Here is a 27404-nt window from a genome sequence, read left to right as displayed (position 1 = left end):
CGAAAATCGGAAAAGAAAAACTTATCCCTAGAGTTGTCTCCCATATTCAGATGGTCGTAACTTTTAGTTACGACCATCCGCTTACCACCAGTGTAAATACCTCAGACGAAATCTCATTTTGTAATATATAGGCAATAATGGTACTGATAAATCGAAATATTTCTTATTCACAACAAATGAATCCTTCTAGGTAAATCATTATGAACAATACAAACTTGTTTTTTCCTTGGTGTTCTTAAACGTAAAACAGTCTCCGGGACAAGTTTGCAATTCCGCTGAGTGCAAAAGTTGTCACCTTAATTTTTGGAGTTAAGTCAAAACAAAGTTGATAACTTGGTTGGTATTGGTTCCCTGATATTTGTCCTAAAATTTTTTGGATCTAGCACCACTGTTGAAAAAGTTATGCCCCTTTTTTCAACAATTTCCTCAGAGGAAAAGTACTTTTCCTCAAGGGAAATCAAATTTCCCTGAAGGAAAAAGATTTTTCCTCAAGGGAAATTGTTTTTTCCTCAAGGGAAAAAGATTTCCCTTAGGGAATTTGCTGCATAATTATTTCCTTTGAGGAAATTCTATTTCCTTTGAGGAAATTCTATTTCCTTAGAGGAAATTCTTTTTCCTTTGAGGAAATTTGCAGCTTCAAATTTTCCTTGGAGGAAATACTTTTTCCTGTGAGGAAATTTGTAGCTTCAAATTTTCCTTGGAGGAAATACTTTTTCCTGTGAGGAAATTTTTGACAAACACTTTTCCTTGGAGGAAAATTCAAGACAACAAATTTCCTCTAAGGAAATCATTGATCTTCAAATTTCCTCTAGGGAAATTTCTGAACATCAAATTTCCCTTAAGGAAATGTTTTTCCTCTATGGAAATTTCATAACAGTACAAACAGTATTAATATATTTTCTCCTAGACTGAATTATTGATACAAAAGATAATTAAAACTTTAATACTGTAATACAAATTTTCATGGTGAGTATTAAACATACAAAAACAAAAGGCTGACTGTTTAGCATGTTTAAGACAATACAATAATAAGCAAAATGCTATGAATATCATACCATTTGTGATGTTATTAATATTGTGCTCATATTTGCATATTAAATAAAATAAACACTTTTCACATGTTTCATGTCAAATTAACTTGTCTTCTGTTTCAGCTGCTGTGTATTCGACCCCCTACATAACAGTTCAGTGCATAAATAATTCAATCCACAAGACATCTTCCTTCAATTGGTTGAATAAATTTTGGCAACGTATGTTCTTCAAACATCTTCTTTGTATATTTGATATGATGGAGCCATGTACATGAATTGATAAAGCAGGTGTTTATTTCGACAACAAACATGACAAAGATACTATTTTTTTTCTTAATTTCTCCATAATCCATCAGTTAATATGAATGTAGGTTGTTACATTTTACACAATTGTGTTCTTTGATAGTACTCCATTTTGTTTATAGCAATTTTGTAGGATTTTTTCTATTTCTTTTTCCAGAAAAACACACAGTTGAGTTCATTTCACATTAATAATCCAATTAGCACATTATGTAGAAAAGTATTAACAATTAAGTTTCCTCTTCAGTATAGACCTGCAGGACCTGTTGATGATCATAAAAACCAAGATATCTGACCTATAAATACACAAAATTAAAAAAAAATGTTATAAATGGAGAAAAAAACAGCAATATAAATAAGCTTATTTTATCATGTTTTTTAATGAACATTTTGAGAAACTTTCATTTGATATTCTTACTTGTCATGCTTATGAGTTCTCTTATTTCAGTGCTTTGTGTCCAAGATTTAATATTTGTTGTTTAGTGCCTTGCAGTGATATTTAAAGTTGAGCCACTTGCAATAGTTGTTATAGAATGTTCATATGTTGTGTTAATATTTGAACCACTGTCCTATATTATGGTCAGGTTGAGTGCTCACAGACATGAGGCCTAAATTAATATATTGTTTGTTTCCCTAATCCCTATTCTGACAAGCCAGGTGTGGGTAGGTAGGTAGGTAAATAATTTTATTTTTCCAAAAAGCCTGAATATTATCGGATGATCCGGCAAGCCCGAAAATCAGAAATGAATAAAATAATATTTGGCTTAGTTTTTACAATAAAATTTTATGAGTAGGGCCATTTTTGCAGGGTCGGTCAGGATTGAAGAAACAAACAATATTTTATATTAGGCATGATTTTTTTTTATTAATTGTTATTGACTTTGAACATGTTGAACTAAATTGGATTGTTTAAATCTTTATATGTTGAGATTTTTAATGGATGACCTATAAAAGAAGTGTTTTCTCGTTATTGAAGGCAGGCCCATGATTGGCCTTTAATTTCTTGCATCCGCTTCATTGAACTCTGGTGGATAAGTCATTCATTTACCATACCACATTTTCTTATTTTTATATGAGTCATCATTCAAAGGCAATTTCTTTTATTACTGTAATTCAGAAATTATCGAAACTTTTTAGTAATGCGAATAATGTGACTGGGTGAGTATCGCAAAAATAAGAAATCATATTTTGATAACAGAAACATATATATATATATATATATCATGTAACTATATAGATCTTTATGCAGATTTTTTTTGTAATCACAATAAGTTGTCCCTTCCCTGAAAAATCTGAATTTACAGTATATAGAAGTGGTCTTACCATTTAGGCCTTGTTGTATTCTGTTTATCTTGTTTTGCGCTCATTTCTATTGTAACTGTTTATATTTTTCATCATTTTTCTATATTTTTTGTCCTATAAAACATAAAAAGGGTAAAAACTATTATAAAACATCAGTTTGTGTTTTTCTTTATATTCAGTTATATTTAAAAAGAATGGAATATTTGTGCTTTTTCATTTCACAAACTTTTTGCCAGTCATGACTTTCAAAGACTTTCACCCTGGTCAATAGTTTAAAAAACAAACATTCCCATACTTTTTCTTTGTGTTCGTACTAATTTTTCATTTGACAACAAAGACATGATTCAACTATTCTTCTAAAATTTGTTTCGCTTGACTACGTTAAACTCTGAAATATTGTTAACAGTATAATCTGTATGTGTCTCACTTGTCAAAATTTCAAATTAATATATAAATCAGATAAAAATGCTATGCATGGCTCAGCTTGATACAAACGTACAGGTTGAACCCAGAACAGTTGGGGCAAGTATGGACACAACATTCAAGCTCAATACAACTCTGAATTTTAAATTTGGATTGTGATTCAATAGTTGATGCAGCATAGGTTTCTGACACAGAATGAATGCGGTCCAAGTACTTAAAAATTTTAAATTGACAATTAACCTCTAAAATGGTCCAATATTCAAAATCTCAATACATGGTTAGATGCAGCATATCAACATGATCAAAGAACCCCAATAATTCATTTTTTGGTGAAATCAAATAAAGTTAAATTTTTGACCTTTTAGAACTCAACATGCTCAATGTGGACCAATTTGATAATGGGTCAAAATATCAAAAATCTTAATGAATGGTTAGATTCAGCATATGAAAGAGCCCCATATAATCAATTTTTGTTGAAATCAAACAAAGTAAAATTTTGGACCCCGATTTGGATCAACTTGAATTTGGGCCCATAATAAAAAAATCTAAGTAAATATTCAGATTCAGCATATTAATCTGAACACCAAGGATTTAAATATTGTTAAAATCAAAATAAGTTTAATTTTGAACCCTTTGGACCTTAAGGTAGACCAATTTAAACAGGACCAAAAAACTAGGAATCTAAATACACAGTTAGATTTGGCATATCAAAGAACTCCAATAATTCAATTTTCTATAAAATCAAACAAAGTTTAATATTGGCCCCTATTGGCCCCTAATTCATGTAATTCCTAAACTCTGAACAAAACTCTGGTCACAAACCTTGTGTTTGAATTTCATAGATTTCTATTACTTGCACTAAAGTTATTAAGCGAAAACTAAATGTCCTGGGACAACGACGACTACATGATAAAATTGAGAATGGAAAAAGGGAATGTGTCAAAGAGACAACAACCTGACCATAGATTTGAGGGTTGGAATCCTTTTCTTTTACCGAGCAATGCATTTGAATGGGAGATATAGTTGGAACCCCTCTTTGCTCTTGGTTGGGACCCCCCTTTTAAAATGGCGCTGAGAAGCATTATAGAAAAATCTATAAGCTTTAACTCAAAATAAGGATAATTTTATTTTTAAAGGGCAGGCACAGATCCAGAGGGGGTTCAAGGGATTGGAACCCCCCTTTTTTTGGATAATCAATGCATTTGAATAGGGACATGTAATTGGACCCCCCCCCCCCTTCCCCTTTTGTCCTGGGTTAGAATCCCACCCCAACCCCTTTTTAAAATGACTGGATCCGCCCCTTAAGGGTCTTTTATTAAGTTTGACAACATCAGACGACATACTACTTTATCAAAAAAAAAATGCCACATTTCATCCAATTTAATTTCATCCCTTACTTGCTACATGTATTTCATCCATAATATTTAAAGAAATAAATTTGGGAGGAGTATGATTTTAATTCATTTGTAATTTGCAAGTTATTAACTATCCAAACTAGAGACCTAATAGAGTAGATATACTTGACTAATTTAAATCAAACTTGGGGTGACTGGGAACAAAGATTTAAGGGAATAGATGACAGTTTACCTACAATGACCTAGTTTCATAGCAATAGCATACATTAATAAAGACTACATGGTCATTCTTATGTTTAAACGTGGTTTAAACTTTGGGTGTTCATTTTTTAATGTTTAACATGTTTAAAGCTAACAATTTCAACTACATACATGTATCAAGATTTGATCCTACATTATTTAAATATTGAAAAAAATAGCTTTTTAAATTTGGATCTATATATAATTGTGAATGTCACATGGATGTATTTTAATGAGGGTGGTAAAGGGTTATTTTCGTGCAACGTGATCGCCGTTTTTTATTTCACGTTCAACGTGCTTTTACTTTTTTATTTGACGTACAGTCGTGCAAGACGGGTGCCTCGTTCAACGTGTTCTGCTTATTTAATTTTACGTGCATCGTGATTTTCAAAGTCTTATTTTGCGTGCTCGGTATTTTTCAAATAAAATTCAAACACTTGGCAGGGATCGTCAAGAAATACTTTTTTAAAAGCCGTAAACCAATTATATCATAAATGTGTATACTAAATCGGGAATATCAAGTAAAACAAAGAGTTAATATATACAAGAAGGTCACAAAAGGTTCAAATAAAAGTATTTATTTTTCGTGCAACGTTCATTACAGAAATTATTTCACGTTCAACGTGAAATTATGTCTTATTTCACGTTTTTTTTCGTGCAAGCACCCCCCCTTTACCACCCTCTTTAATGTAAAGCATCTGAAAAATCATTAGCCGTCTCATATTTATTTCAGTTCTTCAAAAGGCAAATTTATATGAGCTTATGCTGAAAATAGAGACTTCTTATTAAGGAGAAATCCCTGCCCCCCCCCCCCCCTTTTTGTGTGAAAAATTTTGTTGATTATATAGGGAATCACAGAAACATGACTGAGGCAAGCATCCCCCATCTGAACCCCCCCCCCCCCCCCCCATGAATATGTTTTTTAGCTTGTGTAGGTGTAAGTCAGTAAGGAGGCAACCATTTGATTTGTAGGCCGGGTGAAAAATGTGATTAATCTTGCTTTGTAAACTTGTGCTATAAATAAAAATTACCAATCCATTAAAATATCCGTGAGCCCAATCTCATCCAGTGAAATAGATTATAGTCTGTTTTCGAAGTTATATGGAAGTAAGTTAGTAGTCCAGATAATTATGACGCATTGCAAGGCATTTTTTCTAAGGAGAAGTGTAGAATGGGGGAATGGAACCAATAAATTGATCGGATCCGAAATGTTCTTCCCAGTAAAGGAGCACCTATTATTTTGTAGGTAATTATTATTAGTGTCGGTGGTCTCACAAGTAAATCAGAGTGAATATTGCATGCACATTAAAATTAGCAGAGAAGAGACAATTATCAACTTGTGTATTATTCATTTTCTCGCAGTTATTTACGGTAAATCAGCTATATAGACATAGGAAGATGTGGTGTATGTATATATATATATATCCGAAAACAGGTGTTCGGTTCTAGTACTATAGTGGCTATAGTATATGACTTTTAAATAACAATTATCAATTATATCTGTATTCTGTGGCGGGTCGAAGGGGATGGAATCCGGGGTTGGCCTCCCCTAGCATTTTGTGAGCAATCATTGCATAAATGATAATCTCGGGAATCCTCTCAAGTTCCTATATACAAGGTGATAGGACGTTCCGTTGGAATAGGTTACCTGTGCATCAGGAAAAGTTTTAAGGCATAGCGTGAAAAGGTAACCTATTCCAACGGAACCGAACGTCCTATCACCTTGTATATAGGAACCTTAAAAATATGTGAATAGGTCGGGAAAAACTCTCTTTTGACACTTAGGTATTGCACTGTTGCATTACACACCAATCAAAACGCAAACAATATGGGAAAAGATAACATTTTAACCTACACAATATATGAATAAGGTATACACTTTTGAAATCTAAATTATATGAAAAGGGTGGGGTAACCGTAGAAAACCAGCGGCAACGACACCCCTTATTTAATGGAGACATGTAGTTGGAACCCCCTTTATCATGGCTGGATCCGCCCATGATTTTACATGTAAATCAAGCCCCGGGTATTTGTTGGCATAACGGTAACCACGAAAAGGGGGGGGGGGGCTAATTAAAAGCACGAGGAATTATAAATATACAATTCAACAGGGGAAGAGTGCATCGAGGAATGGGAATTAAAATTGTCTCTTCACGATGATCGAAAAAAGTATCTTGCACGTTATTTTCATCATCTTGTCTGAAACACTCTGAATAATGAGCTTCAAGGCGAAAACAAGGCATGTGAAATACTAATAACATACACTTCTTTTTTTATACGTTGTATGGACAAACCCATAAATCCCTCAACAAAAATTGCTTGATTCATGTCATATCAAATAAATTACAGCGCGGAAAGGTAACTTTAATTTAATATCAAAACTAAATTTTTGTTATATTTTTCAATAAATTTATAAATCTTAATTAGGCATGCGTTGCGTGAGTTCCATTTCATGAGACCTACACAGATTTCTATAAAACAAATCAAAAATTATAATTACAGTTTTTCAATTCTTTCCGGCATAGATAAAAAAAAATATGTATATAATCTATATACGATTTGGTTGAATTATTTCACTTCATTTTAATGATAAATCCTTTAGTTCTTAAATTTTTAATTAAAATGAATTTATCATTTTGATATCTAACGATAAACTTTTTAAATTGAAGTGACATGGTCAGTAACCTAATTAGTTGCATGGCTGATTACCATCTTACAGGTGACCCAGTAATTTTCCATATGACAGTAGCGTGTACCCTCGGGGTTATATCGGGGTGTGTATAACTTATTTTCTGAGGAACATCCTGTCCACGTGTAGTACTTAGCATATATTGCAACAGATGACATTAAACAAATTTTCTTTGTAGCATCGGAGGCAATTTCATGTTCGACCACACAAAATATATTTCACAAAAAAGATATGATAAAATCAAAAGAAAAAGATAAAGAAATATTAACAAATAAAGGTGGAATTGAGTAAACGGGGATTCGTGCTTTTATGAGCTTATTTTCAGTGGACAACAACAAATGGAAGTTTTTAACGACCTTGTGTGACCTATAGTTGTTAATGTTTGTGTCATTTTGGTCTTTTGTGGATAGTTGTCTCATTGGCAATCATACCACATCTTTTTGACTGGCTATATACATGATATAATATATATAGCACTTACACGGTCGGTCCAGTGGACATATTTCATACTAGATAACTTATACAGTAATTCTTTTTATATATATGAAAATTATTGTCCGATCTGATACACGTACCTATAATGTACAGAATTTTGAACAGCTTCAAATATATGGGGTCCGTAGAAACACCGCAAAGGACCTCCTTAGTGCACTAAGAACAAAAATGTGCACTAAGGACCTACTCCTTTCATAATTTTAAATTATATTTTTTCTAATGTTTTCTCGACACGTGCCTCAAAAAGTTGATTGTCACCTTTAGTATAATCGATAGCAATTCATGTTCGCTCAACCTTGGCCCGTGAATAATCTACTAGTATAATGATTAAACATGTATATGGTATTTCAAATTGTTCTCTATTTTTTTTTCATTTGTTTGTTTTTGCCGTATTTATTCTGTCTGCTATATTTTTTACTTCTAAATTAATAGCGTATTTTCAACTCTTTTCAGTTTGGGATTTTTCATCCTTTTAATTTTAAAAAGACAAATAATTGTGAACACTTCACGGAAAAGTGAGGATTGATATTTGGTTGCTTAACGTCCAGTTGCCAATACTTCATTCATTTTTCTAATGTTAAGAACTATGCCATTTATCAATATTTCGATTTGAGCGTTACTGATGAGTCTTGTGTAGACGAAACGCGCGTCTGGCGTACTAAATTATAATCCTGGTACTTTTGATAACTATCACAGCAATGTTTTTAAACATGTTTAGGAAAGGAACATATTTCTGATTCGATGTTTATATACAAATGCATTACAAGTATAAATATGTATAGGTTGATGTTTAGTCCCTTCGATGTTTTAGACTGTAAATAAATTATGACCAATTTATTTCTGACATCTTCTTCATTTTTAACTTTTGTGGATAGGTGTTTCATTGACAGCCGTACCACATCTCCTTTCGCTTATTTTTGTTGTATATATTTTTTAATTCACTTTCCTTGTCTTTTAAAATATAAAGTAAGTAAGTAAATTGTTTATTATAGTGACATGTGTAAATCAGCATAAATTTGTACAAAATATAATTACATATATAATACACCCGGCCCAATGGACCAATAAGTCACCTTTTACTGTTAGTTCAATATAAATGTTCTAATATCACGTGTCAATTGCCAATTTAAATTTAAATACAGATAATTATAGATTAAGAATTAACGATTGTAAAAGTTCATATATTATTCAACTAATGTTTGTGAAAAAGTTTAAGAATGTTAACTAGAGTAAACTGTTTGTTTTCTACGGAAAAGTGACGCTGCTAAGTATTTAGCTATTTTCCTTGGATGGTTCACCATTAGAAATGTTAATTTTCCCTGCTCATCTAGTTGCGTAAAGTCAGGCACCATTAATATCTCGCTAAAAACAGTTTGTCTGATATCATTATAAAATGTGCAGTTTATAAGAAAATGTAGCTCACTTTCAACATTTTGAGAATTACAAAATCGGCATAGTCTGTTTTCTACTGGTTCCCCAATATATCTACCAGTCTCAATTCTGATCGGTAATAATCCGCATCTAAACTGGGCTAGCACAGATCGCTCGTGTTTCGTAAGATTTAGTTTTACATAGTGCTCTAGTTCGAAGTATGTTTTAAAGTTTAAGTAAGATCGTAGCTTTGGTTTATTTATCAAGGACTCTCTCCATATATCACTGTAATAAGTTCGTACAATTTGTTCAAAAGATTTTAAATCCACCATTGTTCTACTTTCGTAATAATGTAACATATTAAGTTTAGTGAAAATATCTTTAGTGTCACTACACCAATTGTTTGTGCAACGATCATAATCCATATTGAACACCACTTTCGTTAATCGGTCGTCTTCAAACGATAAAAGCCTATTCCAGTATCGAATAATGTTCACCCAATGCCGAAACTGACTTGGTATCCATCCAGTATCCCCATACAGTGCTAGAATTGGTGCAAATCTGTGAACGCCTAAGTAATATCGAATTGCTCTGTTCTGTACGTTGTCTATTGATTGGAACTTCCTATATATTTATTCCATTATTTTTATTTGATGCCGAAAATAAGAATACGAAGTTAAATGCTATAAATAAGCGAAGTAAAACAACCGTTAATAATTATGTATATGAGCATTATATCTATTTATAAAATATTTTAAATACAAGCAGACATACCATTTGTGACACCAATTTCATTTATTTCCAAATCTTAAAATCATACATTTCCGTTCTTTAGCGTTTCTTAATAATGGCAGAACGGGCTTAAGAGTCATATGATTAAGTTAACTAAATGATTTAGTTTTCCCACATCATTAGCGGATTTAGGGGGTTAAAGCGAGCCCCCCCCCCCCCCCCCACCCCCGGTTGAAAATCTTAAAATATTTTTTGTATTAACCATTTCTTGTTTTAATGTTATCTTTACTATAATTTGAATATCTAGCACTGAATAGGGTGACACGTTGTCGCTACACTTCTTTAAATATACACAAGTCATAATAACATTGGCCAGAGGGTAACTTGATAATTAGAGGACCAAAGGTTTAATTAAGACAATCCAAGGCTGCTATCTCTATATTTTATTATAAATATCTTTATTAGCCTCCCTTAGAGTGATACAACAATTGCAAAACGGGTAGATACGATCTGTAATCAAATAATTAACCTTATAAAATTAATACTTAAAATTTTATTTAGAGTAACCATATGCCGGATGAACAAAAAGTGTGTCATTTATTGAAAAACATATGGTTTGGTATAACATGAAAACTTCTCTAGTGTTTTAAACATTTCTCACATAACCCCTCCCCCAAACCCCCACTTCAAGCTCTGGATCCGCGCCTGCCCATAGTGCTTATTACATTATAAAATAAAATGGTATTCATCTTCAATTGTTGAAATAAAGATGAATTGTTAAAAAAAAAGCATTGACACCAGTTTAAAGTTATCGTTCATAGAAGACAGTTATGATTTATTCTATAATTCTCTTTTTAAAACGTAATATAATTTTACCTCTTGGAGTTTTTCTATATGTTACTTCTGTAATCGGATTTTGAAGAACCCCATGGACACCACATACTCTCAAATGTCTTTCAAGGAATAATGATAGTATGTAAACTCTTGTGTTGTTAGTAAGGAAATGAAATATCAAAAGCATTTGTTTCTCAATTTTTATCTCAAAATAGGGTTCTTTAAATAAAAAAAAAAAGCTTGCATAGCAATTTCCTTAAAAACTAAATATATATAACAAAGGCAAAGTTTTAAAACACAAAATTTATTTTTTATTTTTCTTTCATAAACTTGAATTTATACCACGCTAAACCGTTAGGTTAACAACCATTGATTAATCAATAAGTAACGATCAAAAGACAATTGTTTATTGGATTAGGTTGATTGAACATGATGATTCGGGAATCTGCAATAAACCGTTGGTCACGTGGCGAGTGGCAGGCGTTGATTAAAAAGTCATTTAACTTCAAAATTACAAAATCTATTGATACCTAACTTTATAGATTTGAGGTATTTAATCATATCCTCTTATATTCATGTTCGCTGTGATCTTAAAACATCGTTTTAGTGTCCTTAATGCAAAAACTTTCTTCTTAGTGCACTAAGAAGTCTTTTGCGGTATTTCTACACACCGAAATATATGGCCTTATTATTGGTAATATACCATATTAGTGTCACTAATGGCTTAACGTGTTACCAAATTAAAAAGAAGAAATAGGCTCAAAACCGCATTTTTAACTTTAGATTTTTTTTCAATCCCAAAATAGAGAAGAGGTCCGGTATACAGACTTATTAAAAAGTCCAGATGAGAAGTTTAACTTGCTTTTCTATTCCCGGCACTTTTAACTTAACGCATGCAAAAAAAAAATCAGTACCTGGTTACAGTTGCGCATTGACAAATTATAATCTTTCGATTAAAGACATTAAATGATCTTAAATCTATATGGTCTTTATTTTAAAAGTTATAAAATCTAAATGTAAAGTGATCTAAAATGTTCAATATAAATGAGTATTTTCGCTGTGAAATGAATCTAAGGTCGTCTTAAAGTGTATACATGTGTATTTGACCCGACTACTGACTACATAGTAAACTATTCATTATGTACCTATAAGGGGGGTCTGAGCGGGACTCGGGATTGTCGAGGCGTATTTTTTGTAAACGTGACACATGAAAGTCAAATTATGAGGGAGGGTAGGAGGGGTACTGATCCCGAAATCCCGAGCTTAAAAACACGAAATCCCGAGCCTAAAAAACGAAATCCAGAGGTCCCGAAATTCGAAAAAAGAATTATCGTATCCCGAAAGGGTCAATCCCGAAATCCAGAGCTTAAAAACACCCGATCCCGCAGTCCCGATAAAGGTCCTATCCTCCCTCAAATTATTGTGCCGTGAAAACGCGAAATGAAGTTTAGCGGGACATGGGAAATTACAAAAATAGCAGAATTGTTCACTTACATAGTGTACGCGGGATGGCATCATGCAGTGGCGGATCCAGAGGGGGGGGTTCCGGGGGTTGGAACCCCCCCCCCCCTTTTTTTTGGCCGATCAATGCATTTGAATGGGGACATATAGTTGGAAACCCCCCTTTATCCTGGGTTGGGAACCCCCCCTTTTTAAAATGGCTGGATCCGCCCCTGTCATGCGAGAATCTAAAAAAATAAGTAGTAACTAAGCGGGATCCGTGAACAGAACCCCCAATGAGACCCCCATTAGTTGTGGCTTATTTTGGTCTTTTTAGTTAGTTTCTTTCCCCTACATTACTTGACCGTTTTTGTAAAACAACAGCACTCGAGGTCTGACAGTATTTTACCAAGAAAAGCACAAAATATTCAAAAAGAAGGCCTAGAAAATTTAAATATTGGTATGCACACATACTCCCCTATCAGCACAGACAATTATATTTTTGTAAAGGCGCCAAACTCGTTTCTAATATTTATAATAGAACCGAAAAGAAAATGGAAATGGGGAATGTATCAAAGAGATAACAACATGACCAAAGAGCAGATAACAGCCATAGGTCACCGATGGGTCTTCATTGCAACGAGAAAATCCCGCAACCTGAGACTGGGGTGGATCTAGTCATATAAAGGAGGGGTTCCTAACCCAGGACAATTTTTTTTTTTTGGGGGGGGGGGGGGGGTGTCCAACTACATGTCCCCATTCAAATGCATTGATCGTCCAATAAAGAAAGGGGGTTCCAACATGTCCAACCTTCAGCGCTACCCCCACCCCCCTGGATCCGTGCCTGTGAGGCATGCTTTAGCTTGCCATTAAACAAAAATGTATACTAGTTGAGTGATAATGGACGTCATACTTAACTCTTCAATATAAAAAAAAGAAACTAAAATAAAAATCATACAAAGGTCACAAAGGCCATCACTTCTGGCTCCTGAATTAGGAAAAGTGCAAAATGCAGTGAGGATAAAAGCCTTTACTGTAAATTCCTGAAATTACAATTATATAAATCATCTCACATCTTTGTGCATTTCTTGAAATTGGTCATATTAATAAATGCATGCAATATTTTCAGAAAATTTCAATATATAGGCTTTTAAAAGTCAATCTTGTGCATGATTATCAATGATTATACTCGCACAATTAACACATGTGGTTCTCAAAACTCAGAGGTGTCTATGCTATTTATGACAACATTTTAATCAAGTATAAATTTACAAAATATGTTAAAACTATATGATTTTTAGGTTTTTAAGCATAGATATAGTAGGTCAGGATCTGCGAACTCTCACTGACTGACTGAGCACATGAATTCAACACTAGTTTTTTGGTGATGTTGGTGTTGCTTAGTGTTTTGTTTTGTTTTTCTTTTCTGCATCTTATGTTTTGCCTCGGCATTGTCAGTTTCTCTTTCATTGCCTTTGGTTTTTTTTGTTATGTTAAATAACAAGTCACAAGAGAGAAAAAACAAAAAAAATATGTGAAAAAATGGCTTAGTTCAGTATATATTAAGGACAGAGATAACAAATAGCTAAATAAGAAAAAAGAAAAAAGAAAATTCCTTTTCTATGTACAGTCAATTGTCTGATAATCTAGAAGATAGCCTGATTTGGTCTAATTCTCCTGAATTCTAGCAGGTACTTTATTCCAACTTTTTTAATTCAAACAAACCATGTCGTAGATAGTCTTGGAATTAGAATACATTAATCATAAAATTTTCATAATACTTTGGTGAATTATCTATTGATATAATCATGATAATTAAGCTCCTTTTTAATTTTTAGGGATTTAAAATTTTTAATTTAAAGTTAGGGATTTTATTCATAAAAGCGGGGATTTTTCCAGTACGTATACTATTAATAATGCTTTGAGCAATTTTCATGAAACTTGGTGAATTATTTTTGTATAACATAAACATGATAATTTTCCTTTTAATTAAAAAAAAAATCTGATTTATGTCATTGTGCTATCATGACTTGGGATTAGGATCATGAGGATAGTCTCAAGAATGCTTTCACAAATTTTTATGAAACTTTGGTGAATTGTTTTTATATCTTGACAAACTCCCTTTTTATTGTTATGACCCAAAGTGGAGGGGGCATAATGTTTAACACTTGTCAGATCGTTTGTCCGTCTGTCCCAAAGTTGTTTTTTGTTCTCTTACAGTACTTTAGTTTGCCTCAACCAAATTCAATTAAACTTTTACAAAAGCTTATTATCACAATTCTCATATCAAGTTTGAATTTTAGTGATGTCAGTGTTACTGTACTAGAGTATCAGAGTTATGCCCCTTTAGAAATGGGGAAAATATGCTGAATTTTTGGTTTCCTGTTCTCTAAAATTTAGTTTGTCTCAACCAAATGTTATGAAATCAATACACAATGCTTATCATCACAAAATACAGATTAAGTTTGAATTTTGGTAGTGTCTCTTTTACTAAATTCTATAGTTATGTTCTTTAAAAATGGAAAAAAATGTTTCAGCCTTCTAACTTAAGTTTCCCTCAACCAAATTTTATTAAACTTTTTTTTAAATACTTTTTATCACAATTTTAATCAGATCAATTTCAAATTTTGGTAGTAAAACTTTTACCGTTCTTTTAAAACTTTGAATAATATGCAAGCTGGAGTATCATTCCCTATTTATCATGTATATTTTTTTATAAGATGCAGAGTTAAGGAACTTTAGTTGTTGCAAAGTTATTTTAAAATTGTCCATTTTCAAAAACTTTGAAAGGTTTTAGAAATTTATGGATTTGTTAAAAAAAATCACAGCCTTAAACTTATAGTCACTTGAGATATATATCTATAAATGGAGCCAAATTATATACATGTTTTATGTCAATAAATACCACTGTTTGTGCATGTTTTTTTTTTTGGAGGGCAGGGGTCTTATTTGCACAGTGCTCATAGTTGTTTAGTCGATCATTAAAATTCATTTAAAGCTTAAAGACCAGCTATAAGGTCAAGAAGCTTATCAAGCACTCATGGTTTAGATTTTTATTAAACACACATTAATATACATAATGTACATTAAACAGAAAAAAATATTGATGCAAGATGTCATTCAACTTTTACTCTTTTATGTATAGGACTAGAACTATAGAAGATACAGAGAAATTATATACAGCAGAAATGATAGGCAATGTAAAATTTGCAGAAGCCAACTAAACCTAAATGGTAAGGCACCTTTTAATTTTAAAAAAGTTATTGAACTTGAAAGATGATTACTAGTATCATGATTACTATAAAAATTAAAAGATGTGGTATATTAAATATGAAAACTATCATGGCTTTGAGAAAGCAATTGTAGGCCTGTTACGACCTTCAATAATGAGAAAATCCATACCCTATACTATAGTCAAAGTAGGCAGCTATAAAAGACCTAAAGATGAAACATTGAAACAATCCAAACTGTAAAACTAATCATGGTAATTGCCTAGTTTATAACAAAATAAATTACAAAAAATAAATATGACCGGTATGAAACAACAACAACAACCACTAAATTTTAGTGTCAGACTAAACTGACAAAAGCTACAGGCTCTGAACTTTGGACAGGCACAATAGGAATATGGCAAGGTTATATAAAAATAAGATGTGGTATGATTGCCCATAAGACAACTCTCCACCAGACAACCAATGATGTAAATTTCCTGCAAACAGGGACTTGACTTCTGTAAATCAACTAATTTTTCGTGAATACTTTATTTGGCATTTTATACTTTCTAGTCTACATCGCAGTTATTTATTTTTCTCGAGTTCAAGTTTACTTAATGTATTTTAATAAGGAAAGATACACATGAAAAACATTTATTGCTGTTTCTCTCTCCATTTATAACATTTTATTTGTTTATTTTGTGTATTTATAGGTGATCAGACATCTTGGTTTTCATGATCAATAGGTCATTACTGAAGAGGAAACTTATAGTTGAAATTTATTTACATAGTGCATAATTGGATTAATTTGAAATGGAATGTGTGCTTTCCTGCAAAAAAGAAATAGGAAATTTCAACATTATCACATGATAATGACCATAAACAAAATGGAGTTCTATCATAGATACACAAAAACACTATTGCATAAAAGCAACAACATATCTTAATCAAAAGAAAGGAGAATGCTGAACAAATACTATTTTGTTGTTGAAAAAAGGAACACCAGTTTTATCCACTCATTTACATCGCTCCCTCATATCAAATATACAGAAGAAGATCATTGAAGAACAATTTTCAAAAATGATTTCTCTTAGAATTGAAGGGAATTGTTTAGTGAATGGAATAATGTATTCACTGAATTCTTACGTAGTGGATTGAATAACTGTACACAAGCTGAAACAGAAGAAATTCTAATTTAAAATAACACGAAAAGTGTTTATTTTATTATTTAATCTGCAAATATATAAACAAATTCTTTAGAACACCACAAATGGTATGACATTCAAATTGGTTGCTTATTAATGTATCGCATTGAAACAATTACAAAGAAAATAGAAGCATTTGCTCCAAAAAAAATTATAAATCAAAGTTAAATTTATAAAAAAAGTATAAACAATACCTAGATCTAAACAGTCAGACTGTATTATTTTCAATGTCATTAAAATGTTGAGTCAAACATTTATTAAAGTTTTAAATATCATTTGCATCAATTATACAGTCTTGTTATTATTATATTCATACTGTTTGTATACATGGTGTAGTGAAGAAATGTTCAACAAGTAAAAAAAGGGAAAACATTTCCTTAAGGGAAATTTGATCTTCAGAAATTTCCTTAGAGGAAATTTGAAGATCAATGATTTCCCTAGAGGAAATTTGTTGTCTTGAATTTTCCTCCAAGGAAAAGTGTTTGTCAAAAATTTCCTCACAGGAAAAAGTATTTCCTCCAAGGAAAATTTGAAGCTACAAATTTCCTCACAGGAAAAAGTATTTCCTCCAAGGAAAATTTGAAGCTGCAAATTTCCTCAAAGGAAAAAGAATTTCCTCTAAGGAAAAAGAATTTCCTCTAAGGAAATAGAATTTCCTCAAAGGAAATAATTATGCAGCAAATTCCCTAAGGGAAATCTTTTTCCCTTGAGGAAAAACCAATTTCCCTTGAGGAAAAATCTTTTTCCTTCAGGGAAATTTGATTTCCCTTGAGGAAAAGTACTTTTCCTCTGAGGAAATTGTTGAAAAAAGGGGCATAACTTTTTCAACAGTGGTGCTAGATCCAAAACATTTTAGGACAAATATCAGGGAACCAATACCAACCAAGTTATCAACTTTGTTTTGACTTAACTCCAAAAATTAAGGTGACAACTTTTGCACTCAGCGGAATTGCAAACTTGTCCCGGAGACTGTTGTAACTTCGAACAATATACACAGTAATACATGTATAAGATTGGCGTAGTGGCGTTGAAAGATTTTTGGTGAGTCACAATATGCAGCCTCGTATTTCTAAATATTTTTGCTTTTAAACTCTTCAATATAATTGTGTTTCCATCCTTCGTTTAACTGCTCGTGTACATTTAAGATTATATACTATTAACGTAAATAAAAAGACTATTAACGACACATGTTTACCAAAACGGAACACACCGGACAGTTAAAAGATGTTAATTCCTATTGTTTTAGAACTTTTGTGCAATATTCGGTATCCCTAGTTGTATCCATGTATTGTCCATAAAATCATTGCTCTCTAACACTCCTTTTTTGTTATTCAATCCGTGTGTATTGTTTAAAATAAGGGTATACAAAATGAATGTAAAAGAGGGACGAAAGATACCAGAGGGACAGTCAAATTCATAGATTGAAAAAAAAACTGGCAACGCCATGGCTAAAAATAAAAAGACAAAGAGACAAATAAAAGCACAGAAGACAAAACATAGAAAACTAAAGACTAAGCAACACAAACTCCATCAAAAACTGGGGGTGATCTCAGGAGCTCCAGAATGTAAGCATATCCTGCTCAACATGTGGCACCCGTCGTGTTGCTTATGTTAATTCAAATCCGGTAAATAGTCTAATTGGTCCCCGCTTTGATTAATAAAAGAAAAGAACGGCCATTGTAGATACATGCATCTTGTTATACTAGGGCTGGATAAACTGTAACTTTGTTGAAAAAATCACTCTGATTCAAATACAAAATTCTCTTTATCCTACATTGTCAACATATTTGATTTTCTGACTGGGAACATATTTGTAGCTTTTGAGGAAACTGTTTTTTAACAAGCAATTGCCATTTCCAGGGGAACCAATTGTGATCCTCTCCTTATCGACTAGCTCCTTTACAAATAAGGCTGACTTCATACAGGAGCTTCATAATCAGAATAAGTACATGTACAAGCTAGACTAGTATTCTTTATTTTCACGTTTCGCTATACATTGTATATATAATGTATTATAATTTAAAGCTTGGTGACTACGATGAACACAGTCATCTATCCCATAGAATATCTAAGGTAAATATACAGTGTGTAATTGTGCATTCGTCCTGTTTCCAATTAAGAGAAAAAAATAACCCAATATTACATTGGGAATGATAAAGAATATTATTTTCCTCACTAACTATATATTCACTAGATGATGTAACATGTCAATTTTAGAATCGTCTGATTATTTCATGTATACAATGAACTGTATAGGGAAACTTCCGAGAGGTTTCTTCTGTTTTTTAGGAAGCTTATAATAGTCAAGAGTTGATCAGTTCTCAGCTCAACTTGTTGACATAGATAAGTGGTAAAGTTGCATTATATCCAACCTTGTGAACTTGATAGTGTGTACTTGTTTAGTTATTTTCTAAACTTTCCGACTTTCAGAAAGTGTACTTGTTAACTTCTTCTGAACAAGTTGACTTTGACAAAGTGAACACAAAGTATAGACTCGCCTTGTGTACATGGTCTTTGTTCACTTGTAACATACAACTAGTCTGATAGTAGCATTGCAACACATCTTGTATACTTCATTTTGTGTACTTGTTTAGTTGTTTTCTAAACTTTCCGACTTTTCGAAAGTGTACTTGTTAACTTCTTCTGAACAAGTTTATATTAACAAAGTGAACAAAATGTTTATTCTCATCTTGTGGTGTTGCTTTTAATCACTTTCCTTGCTAATAATGTTTACTTGTCGAGTTGTTTCTCACCTTTCTCATTTACTGAAAGTATACTTGTATTGTTTGTATCTAACTAAGTGAACTTTTCACAAATACACTTGCTTCGGAAATATTGCAAGTTTACTTGTTGAAAGTCAACTTGGTCGGAAATCTTATGTCAGGGCTTGATACTTTAACCACGTGGTCTCAGTGGATATTTTGCGTACAACTCTATCCTGTCTGGAAGCAAGGCAAATAATTAAATTTTAAAATTCTAGGCAATAACTCAATGCCTAGGCGTTAGCCTATTGCCTAGGATATGTACACAAGTCTAAATTGAAGACAACGTTCAAACCTATGAGGGCGTTGGATAAAAACTCTCAGTTTTTATACGTGTGCATGCAAAACATATTTCTTAGGAGAGGGTCTAAATACAACACAAACAACACTTTCCAAAAGACTAAACAGTGAAAGAATATATTTTAACAAAACGCATTTGACTAGCAGTTCGAACAACTGATGTTATTTAACACTGCTGACTGCCATGGTTATTGCAAAATAAACAGATCATCCAATGGAATGAAGTCGATCTTATTAATTAATTTAATACCAAACAGAAAACAATAATGTGCGGAAAATTGGTATGTTCCGCAAATATAATGTGCAAAAGTTTGGTACACCATATCCAAATTTAATTTGGGGTCGAAATAGGATGAACATATATATATATATATATATATATATGCCAATGAGACAACTCTCCATGCAAGACCCACGATAGTACGAATGTAGGACAAAAAGTCAGACAAAAAGTCACAATTCAGTGTTGAATTTTTTTTCTTTGAACAAGAAAACAAAAAATGTTCTTGAACTATTATATATAAAGCAACTTAGTTATTAAAATGTATTCAATAAATATTATAAATTATCAAATATTATGAAAGCAAAATGTTAAAGTGGCTTGGTATTTAATTCTGTCGCACCTTTTATAACTTGCTTTAATGTATGGTTTTGCTTATTGTCGAAGGCTTTGTGGTGACATCTACGTCGTTTGATCTCGGGTGGATAGTTGTCTCATTGGCAATCATTACAGTTGTCTGCATCTACTTATAACATATTGCTACATTGTATGTGCGTTCATATGTCCTTTTGTGTTTCAAATGAAACTATAGTGTGGCAACGGAACTGTACGGTTTTCTAATATTTTGGTCATTCGGGAGACTGTCAAGCGGGGCTCCGACATTTGAAAAATAACAAGTTGCTTGATGAAAACGTTTCTACTTCAAGTTTTTGGTAGCTAAAACATTCTATATGGAAATATGAACCATATTTTTTTTATATAGATTAGACCGTTGGTTTACTCGTTTGAATGGGTTTACACTAGTAATTTTGGAGCCCTTTATGGCTTGTTGTTCGGTGTGAGCCAATGCTCCGTGTTGAATGCCGTGCATTGACCTATAATGATTTACTTTTATATATTGGAGGAGCTCTGAGTAAAACGACCAAAACTGTCAAATAACCATCGGCAAACCAATCATTGCTACCAGAATTTTCACATGTATCTTTTCTGATATATAGTCTTACCTGTCTGAAAGTTTCAAAGCCATTGTCTTAGTAGAAATCCAACTATATCCGTTTTCTCAATGTCGGATATTTAAGTTGACTGTACAATCGCTTGCGCATTCACTGTACAATCACCTGGAGCTTTCCTGTGCAATTGATAGGCCCACTTTTTCTGTAACACCACTGTCCAAGGTTAGGGGAGGGTTGGGATCCCGTTCACATGTTTAACCAAGCCACATTCTGTATGTGTGTGCCTGTCGTTTGTTGTTGTATTTGTTTTTCGTTATTTTTTTACATGAATTAATCCGTTAGTTTTCTTGTTTGAATTGTTTTACTAGTTTCATTTCAGGGCCTTTTACAGCTGACTATGAAATATGGGCTTTGCTTATTGTTGAAGGCTGAATTAGATCATGTTTCATTTTTTTTCTATCAATATTAACTTTCTTGTCATTAAAATTGTTTTCTTTTGCATATTCTTTTAATATTTATTTGGAATAAGTAATTTTGATAAAAAAAAATATGTTTTCTTGTCGCTAAATAGTTTCTTGTCGCTTCTTGTCGCTAATATTATTCTTCTCGTCGCTTCTTGACGCTTCTTGTCGCTTAAATTCTTCTTGTCGCTAATTAGTGAGACCGGTAATATTCATCTATGGTATTTGAAATGAAAATGAGCACAAACTCAGTCATTTTGCCAACTAAGATTATATCAAGGTGTCTATATCAGATACAAAAACAAAATTCGTACAATAAGTATACAAGACAAAATAAAAGAACAGTACAAATGTAAAGAAATCATTAAACGAGAATAATCCTTGTACAAAATAAATATTTATATATACCGAAAAGGTGACGAGAGGTTATGGAAGGTCAAGCATATTTGAAGTTAACATAAATTATAAATATTTACCAGCAATTTTTTTTTAATATATACGTATTTGATCAATACAACAAAGAATGTTTCATAACGGGATCGGGATATTCTGTCTTGATGAAGGAATTCGAATGTGGAATGGTGGTAGTTATTCACGGAACAAAAAAAGACACGTATAGATCAATAAACATGATATTAAAATATGAAGATGTGGTATAATTGCCAATGAGATATCTGTTTATTACTGAAGAAAAAAGTTCCCGTGAAAATGAATTTTATCGAGGACCGAGGAGGACCTGTTCTCTGAAAGAGAAAGAAAACATAAATATTTACACATGAATTTCTTCATAAAAATAAGCATGGTCACGCTCTTGGAACTTTTCAATTGTTCTAACTATGATATCCGACGAACGAACGAACGAAACAGTTTCTTTCAGTGAAAACAACATCTTCAATATGATAATGAGATGTGATATGATTGTCAAAGTTAAAATGAAGTGAATTTTAGCAATTATAGTCGGCTATAAAAGGTCTCGACATGAAAAATATGAAACAAAAAATTTCGAAAACTGACGACCTTATTTACTATAAAACAATTTAAGAAAACATATTTGACAGACATAAACCAACGACAGCCACTGAACTAAGAGCTACAGACTTTGAACAGGCACATAAAGACTGTGGCGGGGTTAAACAGGTGCGCCCATTCCTCCCCGAAACTGGGACTGGTATAACAGCACAACACAACTCACAAGACCAAACTATAAAAATCAGTTGAATGATCGGGTCATCTTCTAATACTATCATGGACGATATCAGAACAGGTGTTTAACTGCCATTTTGACATATGTTGCATTGGATTGTAGTAGTATTATTAAATATTTATATGACAGAAGTCTCATTGAAAATATAAAATGATTATGAATGTTCCTACTTGAGTGTTATAATTATATATGAAAAATAACCACAAAAAAAAAACCCCGTAAACACTAGAAACTATTACAGCAAAATGCATTGAGTGTGTAGGTAAAGGTAATAAATTTGACTAGCTTGCTTGTTAGTTGAACCATGTAGTCATTATAAGTAAAGATATACTACCATCCTTTCGTAGTAGTCTACTTGGCCAACCGATTTTACAGGAAAGCTCCAGATAATTGTACAGTATATAAAATTCGCAAGCGATTGTACAGTCAAGAAAAATATCCGGCATGGAGAATTTGAACATATTTGAAACTTTCATAAAAGCAAGACTAAATATCAAAAAAGGTACATGTGAAAATTCTGGTAGTAACGATTGGGTTTTCGATGGTTATTTGACATTTTTGATCGCTGCTCTGTGACAGTTTTGATCGTTCTACTCAGAGCTCCTCCGTTCTACGGAAAAAAGTTTGGATACATATATATTTGTTATTATTTATTTGGTTCATATTTACATGTAGAATGTTTTAGCTATCAAAAACTTGAAGTAGAAACGTTATATAGTAACATTAGAGTTCATTAAAATTTTCATAAAGCAACTTGTTATTTTTCAAATGTCGGAGTCCCTCTTGACAGTCTCCCGAATGACCAAAATATTAGAAAACAGTACAGTTCCGTTCCCGCACTATGGAAACGATTTTTGTACAATGACTGTTTATTTTTTTTTTTTTCGTTACTCTTCATTATGCACGACAGGAATCACATATCTGAACCATGTCGAACATTACCAAATATGAACTAAACCATGACACGAATGATCCAACCCATGACAAAGGATTTTTTTTTAGTAATTTTGAATTGTGTACAAAAGTAGGTATTTTTCGGAATAATTGACGGCCGTTTTATATCACAAAGATATATGTGATGTACATTTGTAACAGACAGTAAGAAAAGAATGTGTTTTATGCACGAGAAACCAAACAGCAACTTTTAAAGTTTGACATACACAAGCATTGTTCTGTGTCAAATCATTACTAGAACACACCCTCGATTTCGCGGGCATTCAGAGCGTGGTTGAAAGTATGTAAAATGTTGTAGGAAGAATTTTGTAAAAGATTTAATGACTTGAGAATTTCAGGAAAAGTATCAAAAGTCAAAGGTACTTGGGGACAGGAAAATGTATTTTTCTTTATCCCTCCTCCTTTATTTCCAAATATTCCATTTTTTTTTGTTTTCTATTAATTTCATTATGAACATACATTTAGTATAATAATATTATGAACATTCTAGTCAGGAGCCTGTAATTCAGTGGTTGTCTTTTGTTTATGAGTTACATATTTGTTTTTCGTTCATTTTTTGTACATAAATAAGGCCGTTTGTTTTTTTCGTTTGAATTGTTTTACATTGTCATTTCGGGGCCTTTTTTAGCTGACTATGCAGTATGGGCTTTGCTCATTGTTGAAGGCCGTACGGTGACCTAAAAGTGTTAATTCCTGTGTCATCTTGGTCTCTTGTGGAGAGCTGTCTTATTGGCAATCATACCACATCTTCTTATTTTTGTGATCAATGAATTTTTGTAAAAGATTTAATGACTGGAGAATTTCAGAAAAGGTATCAAAAGTCATAGGTATTTTGGGACAGGACAACTGTTTTTCTAGCCCGACTCCTCCTTTTTTTCCCCAAAATTCACATTTTTTTCAGACCCTCTCTATTTAATAAACTCTGTGACCGCCGTGGATAGTAAACTTGAAAATAATAGCAGATAGAAAATATTCGTAGTATATGTATGATCCAAGTATACAGAAAAACGCAAACCGGAAGTCTAATCTGACTTAAAATTTCGTCCAATGACGAAACAATATCCGGATGCTTTTTTTTCTCGTTTTTCTCCCAAAATAACTCAATCTGAATAATCATATGAATGGATGACAAATGTGACTATGCACTGTACCTATAGGACACAGAGGCATGATGATTAATTTATTGTTGAAAGAAGAGAAGCGACACACAAAATGAGGTCTTCTCGTTTAATAGTATAGATATAAGATACAAATTTTGATGTACTAACATATTACCTATATACAAAGATATTTCCCAACTTGAATTTATGGTCAAAAGTTCCTTTTACAAAATATCCCAATGTTTACATTTTGGCATTGATTGTCATAAAAAACACTTAGCACCGTCATGTTAAACTTAACCAGACTATGACAAAATCACTTTTGTTTTGAATAATGTATTGTATACAGTGGAGATCACTTCTAACCTCTCATTAGAACTGTCAGAATATTCTGTCATAGAACTGTTCTAACCTGTCCTAGAACAGTTCTACCTAGAACAGTTCTACCCTAGAACTGCTCTAAGTCGAACTGTCAGAATCAGTTCTAGGTAGAACTGACTAAATCATTAATATATGGTTTTTTTTGGAAAAAAAAGTTTGTTTCCAGTTTTTGGAGAAAAAAAATAATTTGTTTTTGATTCTGAGAAAAAAAAATGTTTGTTTCACCCTCAGCTGCCACTATATGTAATGCTAAAATTGAAAAGAAAAAAATTGTTTTCGACTTGTCGCGAAAAAAATAGATTGTTTTTCGCCGCAGGCGAAAAAAAAAGTTTGCACAGAAAAAAAAACCATGTTAAAAAGTCACTTTAGCATGTTTAATGACGGTTCATTATTAGATACAGAGAGGAAGTAACGGCGCGCTAAATTCTTAGATATGGTATAAATACACCTTGTCGCTATTTGTCTGCCATTACTGGATATCACACAGGTTCCCGTATAATTTTGACGTCATAAAGCAAAATATCTGACGCCACATGAATGGAAAAGTCATTGTTGTATGCTTCAAAAGTTCAAGAGGCCGGGTCAGCCAGGATTAGCGATAAGGTGTATTGTGTTTCAAAGTTGGTGTCATTTTTATCATACGAACCGTCCTCGCTCACATAGAAATAATATTGGTTTACCAGTGGCGGATCCAGAACTTTTCCTAAGGGGGTGGGGGCCCGCTGACTGGCCTAAGGGGGGCCCGCTACAGTCATGCTTCAATGATTCCCTATATAATCAACCAATTATTTCCCATGAAAGGGGGGGCCCCCCTGGATCCGCCTATGTTTACCATGTTTACAATGAGGCCCTACACAATGTACATGCATATTTACATGATAAAGTGTAAATAAGTTCAGTTTTGGTTGATGCGGTCAAATAATTTTGTTAAAACAACTCTTACTCAGTCTGATATATCGAAACAACTGAAATTTGTTTATAATTCAATATTTTGAATAAAAAGAGGACTTGCTGATATTCTTAATTGATGTGGAAATTTTTTTGTAGCCAATGTGTTCCAATATTCATTGATATTGCTGTCATTTGAATTATACAATCCATCGTAATATGTATTACTATAAGTGATTTAGTATGCGGCTATATATATATTATTTACATAACAAAGTGCAATTATGGTCATGCAGTTTTGGTTGATGCTGTCACATATGGTCAGTTTTGGTTGATGCTGTCAACATGGTCAAATATGGTCAGTTTTGGTTGATGCGGACAAATAATTTTGTTATATTCATGAGTCAGTCTGAGATATCAAAACTACTGAAATTAGTTTACGATTCAAAATTTTGATGAAAAAGGGGACATGCTGGCACTATAAACTGATGTGAGCATAATTTTATTTTCCAATATTGCTTTCATTTATATTAAACAATCCATCCTGATATAAAAATATACGTGATTTACTTTGCGGCTATTAAGATTGACATCATGTACATAATAAAGTGCAAATATGGTCAGTTTTGGTTGATACGGACACATTATTTTGTTATACCAGTCAGTCTGAGGTATGAAAACTACTGATATTTGTTTATGATGCAATATTTTGAATAAAAAGAGGACATGCTGGCATTCTAAATTGATGCAAATGAAATTAGGTAGCATTGTGTTCCAATATTTCTATCATTTGTATCTTCATGATTTTACAATCCATCCTTACATGAAAATATTACAGATTTACTATGCGACTATAAGAGTTACATAAAAAAAGAGCAAATATGGTCAGTTTTGGTTGATGCGGTCAAATATGGTCAGTTTTGGTTGATGCGGTCAAATATGGTCAGTTTTGGTTGATGCTGTCAAATATGGTCAGTTTTGATTGATGCAGACAAATAATTTTGTTACATGATTACATGTTACTGTCAGTCTGAGGTATGAAAACTACTGATATTTGTTTCTGATGCGATATTTTGAATAAAAATAGGAAATGCTGGCACTCTCAATTGATGCGTCAAGGTCATTGATTTCCAATATTGTAGTTATTTATATACTACAGTCCCTCTTGACCTAAAATTATAACTGAACTACTGTGCAGCTATTTAGATTTACATAAAAAAAAAAGCAAATATGGTAAGTTTTGGTTGATGCGGTCAAAAGATTTTATTATACGACTCAGTCTGAAGTATGAAAACTACTGATATTTGTTTATAATTCAATATTTTGAATAAAAAGAGGACATGCTCATTGGCAGATCAAGGGGGGGGGGGGTCAGGAGTTGGAACCCCCTTTTTTTCGACGATCAATGCATTTGAATGGGAACATATAGTTGGAACCCCCCCCCCCTTTTTAAAATGGCTGGATCTGCCCCTGCATGCTGGCACTATAAATTGATGCGAACAAAATTGTTTTCCAATATTGCTGTAACTTGTATAGTACAGTCCCTCTTGAC

At 32.6% G+C, this 27404-nt stretch overlaps 2 long non-coding RNA genes across 2 annotated transcripts; one reads left to right on the top strand and one right to left on the bottom strand.

Moving 5' to 3' along the window:
* Positions 1-927: 927 nt before the first annotated feature.
* LOC143083232 (uncharacterized) lies at positions 928-2748 on the bottom strand. The gene is made up of 2 exons (XR_012980597.1): positions 2655-2748; positions 928-1627 (listed from the first exon to the last, which is right to left on the bottom strand). It is a non-coding gene; the product is annotated as an uncharacterized LOC143083232 (long non-coding RNA).
* Positions 2749-14871: 12123 nt separating this feature from the next.
* Positions 14872-16917, top strand: LOC143083231 (uncharacterized). Its single transcript, XR_012980596.1, has 2 exons — positions 14872-15445; positions 16138-16917. It is a non-coding gene; the product is annotated as an uncharacterized LOC143083231 (long non-coding RNA).
* The last annotated feature ends 10487 nt before the right edge of the window (positions 16918-27404 follow it).

This window comes from Mytilus galloprovincialis, chromosome 7, assembly GCF_965363235.1.
Source record: "Mytilus galloprovincialis chromosome 7, xbMytGall1.hap1.1, whole genome shotgun sequence".
NCBI lineage: Eukaryota > Metazoa > Mollusca > Bivalvia > Mytilida > Mytilidae > Mytilus > Mytilus galloprovincialis.
This window is presented reverse-complemented; position numbering and strand designations above follow the sequence as displayed.